Source organism: Sipha flava, unplaced genomic scaffold, assembly GCF_003268045.1.
Source record: "Sipha flava isolate LNK unplaced genomic scaffold, YSA_version1 50242_pilon_pilon, whole genome shotgun sequence".
Lineage (NCBI taxonomy): Eukaryota > Metazoa > Arthropoda > Insecta > Hemiptera > Aphididae > Sipha > Sipha flava.
The window spans coordinates 9,443-16,226 of record NW_020273376.1 but is presented as its reverse complement, the minus strand read 5'-3'; positions in this window follow the sequence as shown (position 1 = coordinate 16,226).

Here is a 6,784-nt window from a genome sequence, read left to right as displayed (position 1 = left end):
ACGCCTACACAGATTCGGACTAACCTGCCACACCAAAAAGTGTAGAATAGGGACCACCGAAATATCATTTCTGGGGCATCTTGTGGACGCCGAGGGGATCAACAAACAGCCAGAGAAGTTAGAGGGCAAAAAAAATTTCCCGCGTCCCCAGAAGGTTTAAGACCTGCGTAGGTTCTTAGGAACATGCAATTGGTACAGCCAGTTCGTTGACGACTACTCGGACACCATTGCACCCTTAACCGACCGACTCAAACACGGAGCTAAGTGGCGTTGGACGGAAGTCGAAGAGCTGGCATTTGAAAAGATCAAATCCGCCCTTTACGACTCTCCGAAACTATCCCCACCAGATTATGGAAAACCTTTTTGCCTTCAAACTGATGCGAGCGAGTTAGGATCCGGTGCCGTTCTTTTCCAAAGGAGTGACAGACCGGAGGAAAGACGGATAATCGCCTACGTGAGCAAAAAGTTCTCGGAAACGCAAAAAAGGTACGCTGCCGTAGAACGCGAGTGCTTAGCCATAATCTGGGCAACGGACAAGTTCAGACCATACCTCGAAGCACGCCGGTTTGAGCTATTTACGGACAACGCAGTGTTAACTTGGCTACACAGGGCGAAGAATAAAAATTCTAAACTTACCAGGTGGGCACTCCAACTTGCGAATTTAGACTTCGAAACGATACATGTCCCGGAGTACAAAACGAGGGACCAGACATATTATCGCGTAATCCAGCCCGAGGGCCCCCAGTAGATGAGGACAGCCTCGAGGACAGGTTAGTAGGGGCACCAACTACACCACCCACCAACACTACTACCACCCAAGCTGACAACCTTTTTGCCACCACAGAATTGGACACTTGTCCCAAAGACGAACCATTCTCAAACTCACTACTTGCGTCTTGGCAATACGAAGACCCCCAAACGCAAAACATAATAAAAAATATGCAGTCGGACAACCCCGCACAAAATACCAGGAACCCCAAAACAGGTACCGACCAACACATAATATCTAGCGGCCTCCTCTGGGTAAATGTGGGGGACCACTCGCCGGTCGTAATATCACCGGCCAAATCACAACATGTGATTTGGAGGTATCATGACCATATATTGGCCAGCCACCCGGGTTGGAAAGAAACGTACCGGGCCGTCCGGCAACGTTTCTACTGGAAGAGACTGAAGAACGACGTGAGATTGTACGTGGAATCGTGCCACATTTGTGCGTGCACGAAACCTCTCAACTCCCGTCCGGACGACCCTATGACCAGCAGAAAACCCCGACAACCCTGGGAAGTCATCAGTATCGACCTTATGGGCCCCTACCCACGTACAAGTAAGGGAAAGTCCTACATACTGGTGGCCACCGACTGCTTTAGTAGGTGGACCGAGGCGTACCCCCTCGGAACAGCCACAACTAAAACCATTGTAGAAACGCTCGAACGCGAATTCTTCTCTCGCTTAGGTTATCCCCGCGTGTGTCTCAGCGACAATGGACCCCAATTCGTATCGAACGACATGATAAACGCGATCGAACGTTGGGGGGCAGAGGGTTGGACGACACCAACATACCACCCTCGAGCTAATCCGGTCGAGCGTCGCAACCAGGATCTAAAAAAAAGGATTGCGCGCAGTACTGTCAAACGACAAACACAGTACTTGGGACACCAAACTACTACCAATCTTATTTGCGATTCGGAATAGAAGGAACGACAGAACGGGATACCCACCCTCGGTGCTGGTACTCGGAAGAGAATGCAAAAGGCCGGGGGATTGGACCCTGTCACAGAACACGACCATACCGATCGAAGATATAATTTTGGAAAGGGTGGAAAGGGAAAAGAAGGTTCTAGGAAACTGCGTGACGACAGACGGTCCGGAACACACAAAGTTTGCGGAGGGCGACGTAGTATACTAAAAAGCCCACCACCTGTCAAAAGCGAGTCATGGATTCCACGCTGGATTTGCCCCAAAATGGTGGGGTTCGGTGAGGTTGGAAAAGCGGGTAGGAAAAGGAGTATTCCTAACCAACCAGCAACCACCCCGGAAAATCCATAAATCCTGCCTTAAGCACGCAAACACAACAATTAACAATGTTTTTTCCCCTAGAAACCATGAACAGATGCACAAGACATCAGCTGATGCCCGGAGAAGTTCGCAGGGCCACGATGCCACAGCTCCTGACGGATCCACTCCTGCGAGCGTCATACGAGCGGGGCCAGCAGGACCGGTCGGCCGAACTAATCAAATTGATCGAGGGACGAACGCAGTCGTCGGGCCGTGTACCGAAATCGGCCGTCGAAAACCGTCCGAGGACAGCGGCATTGGAATATGGTCCTCCATCACGCCACACTCCGATATCAACATCCACAGTCAACCGGACAGCGGGACCAGCCAACAGCGACCGACGCGCTCCAACAACACCGGTCGAGCGTACACGGCCAACAATCACCGACACCTCACCATGGCAAATGGTGGCCGGTCGGCAGACGGCGCTCGCCATCAAAACGATGGCAAAAAACGTGGACCAGCACCCGGAGACGACGGAGTGGACAGGGCTTGTCCTAAAAGGTTAGGACCTCGCCCACAATATCCGTCACCACCAAAAAAACTAACACCGGGACCATCGGAGCCGTAGCCGCCGAGGATCGTCATCACACCATCACCGGACTCAGCTCTACCGACGGTTCCGGCAACGGAGAGGACACCGAACGTCGCAAAGGGGAGGGCTCAGAAGGAGCGCGACAAGGCCCGACGGAAGGAGTTCGTGAGGAGGAAAAGGCGAGAGCAAAGGGAGCGGAAGGCAGCAGCAACCGACGGTGGAAGCCAACAGTTCCGCCTTCGGAAGACGCCCGCACCGCTACCCCCATCTCAAGACCGCCACGAACCTTGCCAAGGGACAGCGATGGAGGTTGACGACCACGCCGACCAACCCAACGCAAAGAGGACTAAACCGGCCGAGGACACACTCTCGGACGGAGTCCTCTATGACGAAGGACCATCCGTACCTACGGCCACGGAATTCGAGGCGGAAATGGAGTTCTAAACAACTCCGCTACGAACTCCCCCCCTACCAATACTAAGCAGTACCCAAGTACCGCCGAGCGTGAACCTTCCCGTGAGGGACCGGAACGCGCCCCTTGGTTGGAACACTCGGACCACCCGTACACCTGACGGGTCGGAAATGCAAGGTGAGGAAAATACAATCAAAAGTTTACCAAATGACCCAGCTCTATAGTTCGGACGTCTAGGGAAAACTCCGCAACCAAGGCGTACCAAATACCACACACACCGCGGCTGGACTTCGCCCGCGACTGACGGCTTGGCGGGGGAGTATGACGCGGACCCGGCGACGACCGTTCACCACAACGGACGCTGCCGACCGTATTTATAGTCTCCTAATCAGCCGATAATTCGCGGATCACGATACCGACGCGTCGCACCCCGCACCTTCCTTAAGGAACGGGGAGAGCGGGGCATCGGCATCGCCGAAGGCAAGTGTCGTCGGAACGACGGGCTGTTGTTCGTCAACTCTTCGCATGGTCACATCGCCACTTTCGCGTCCTATGATTTAACACCATCCCTCTGCATACACAGAATGCAACGTGATCTTGTTATGTTATTATTATAATTTTTTGTTATTCGATGTTCACTACTCAGCGTACGATCGTGTTGATCACTATTATAATTATTATTTTTAAGTGCTCACGCCCATTAATATACGGCCCACTGGCCATTACCAACTCGTCAACCGCGTTGTGCTTATTATTCCTTATTATTATTATTAATTTGTGCGTCGTGCCTCCCACCGGTCCACGACACAGTAATGGTTGAGTAGTTGAACGTTTTTGGAACATTATAGAAGAAGTAAAAACATTCCTAAAAAATGCAGATACTGAAGAAGCAAAGAAGCATTCGGATTTCTTAGAAAACAATTGAAATATAGTTACAATGGCTTTCTTAAATGACATTTTGAATTATTTAAATACGCTTAATGTCGAATTACAAGGAGAAGGGAAATTAATATGTAATTTAATACAAAGTGTGTCTGCTTTCCGTCGCAAACTAAATATATTTAAAGGCGACATTGAACAAAAAAAATTCATTCACTTTCCCTCAATATTTGAATGCAAAAATTATTCTGAAATTATAAACATCGAAACATTTTTAAGTTTTTTGTCAGATTTTATGAAGGAATTCGATGCTAGATTCAAAGACTTTTCTGAAATAGGAAAACTATCACAATTTTTAAAAACCCCTTACGATGTTCTCCCAGATGGAGAATGGACTGATGTAGCTCAAAAATTATTTAATCTTTCAAAGTAAAAACTCCAAATGGAAATAATAGACCTACAGGAAGATGTTTCCTTGAAGCAGTACAGAAGTGCGTCAACTGAAGAATTCTGGGCTAAAGATACCATTGACAAGTATTCAAACTGTAAGCAACTGGCAATCAACTTGGCTACGATGTTTGGTTCGACATACATTTGTGAGGTATAGTTTTCAAAAATTAATTTTTTGAAAAACAAATATCGGACAAAATTAACAGACTCTCACCTTGAGGACACATTGCGCATAAGCTGTTCTCCACGAGTTCCCGATTTCAAAAAGCTGGCTAAGGAAAAGAAATGCAATTTTTCGCATTAAATAATTTACTGTAATAAATATATTTTTTTTCATACTTTTAATATTGTAATTTTTAATATAAATTAAATGTAATAGCTGAATAATTATTTTTATTTTTATACTGCTGTTTTAAAATATAAAAATTTGAAAAAATTTTTTTTCACTGGACCTCATTAATTTATTATTTTTTAATCTTTAGGACTCCAATAGAGATTACTTTCCGACCCCTGTTCTAGATGATCAAGACTGCGACGGTGCCTCTGTCATGAGTGGTTATTTACATGGTGCTCAAGAATACATAAAAAAAGACTTTCCCATGGCTCTTTATGTACATTGCAGTGTCCATTCGCTTAATCTTGCGTTGGCAAATTCCAGCTCATTTCCCGCAATAAGAAAGTATATTAGCATCATTCAAACTATCGGAACATTTTTTCGCTTCTCTGCTCCACGCAGTAAAGTATTGAGAACAACTATAAACGAAGGCATTATTTGAGACACGCTGGGTTTACAAGCATGAAAGTGTCTTGCGATTCAAAGAACTATATCCAGTTATTAATTTTGCTTTAGAAAAATTAGAATCTTCAATAAATAAAGAAACAGCTCAAAAGTCTTGTCAGTTATTGAGTATAATTAAAGACGCTAAATTTATTATACCTCTCATAATAATTGAAAATATTTTTTCCTATACGTTGATGTTGTGTAAACAGTTACAGACAATAAATGCTGATATACTCATAGTTGAAGCCTGTAATCATGGAGGTAATGTGTTATTCATTTTGGACAAAATGAGAGAAAATAGTAATAAACATTTTTCAAGCACGTTTTTTGTTGCTGCGATTATGCTGAATATAAATAAAGAAGAAATGTATTTTCCTCGTATTTCTAAAAGACAAACGCACCGTAATAATGTTACCGTTAATAGCTCTGAAGAGTATTACAAACTTAATATATTTTTGCCATTTCTTGACCACATAAGAATACAGCTTTATGATAGATTTCAGAAACATAAATCTTTAGTAAGTTCATTAACACAAATTATTCCGAGTAAATGTATATATTCCACTAGTGAAGAAATAAACGACTGTGTACAGTTTTATTCTCAAATATTGACAGACCCTACTGTTTACAAAGCTGAATTTTCAATATGGAAATCAAAGTGGCTTAAAGAAGAGTCCTAATACAGCAATTGCAGGGCTTGACAATTGTAACATTTTTTTGTTTCCCAACATATGGAAATTTTTTCAAGTCTTAGCAACTATACCTATATCAACAGCGATACCAGAAAGAACATTTTCTTCTTTAACCTTTTAAAGCACGTAATTATATAAAATAATAATTATAAAGCGATTCAACTTGAACTTCATTCTTTATTACGTTTAGAAATAAAAAAATGTATGAATACATTTTTTTGAACTTTTAAAAGCTCAAATTTTGAGGTGGTTTCCTATATAAACTACTATGAATTATTTGATACTACTTTTTAATAATATCTACATTTTTTACTATACTGTTTAGACATATATTTTATATCTTTTAATCAAAAAAAAAAAAAAAAAAAAAAAAACATTATATTATATTATTAAAAACAATGTTACTTAGTATGATATTCTTTAAAACAATTTTTGGTTTCATTGAGACACAACGCTACTTCACATATTGAACCGGACCATTTACTACGATGAGGTTCAGATTTAGAACTGTAATTTGCACATCTTCTAAATCCACTTCTATTAGGCAGATGATCAGCGGCATTGAAACGTTTTTCATATAATGCTTTGGGCTTATAATTATTTGAAAATTTTAATGTTTTTTCACTCCACGTGATGAAGGCTTTTTATTACCAATTAATGCAGTGGCCACGGCTAAACGAAAATGTTTGAGTGATATTTTTTTCCCTCCACTTGAATTAAATAATATAAATGCGTTATGCACAGCGAGATCGAGAAAATGAAAAAATATTCTCATGTACCATCTTTTGCTTTTACGATCAATTTTGTATAAGGTCATCAGCATATCATGACGCGGCACACAGGTGATGGTGTGTGTGTGCACGGTCGCGGTGCGGTAAACCGAAATTGAATATTAAACAAAAAAAAACAACTTCGACTTAGGGTGACACAAAATGTGTATTTATGTGAACACACAGTTTAAGTTGATGAGAAAAAAA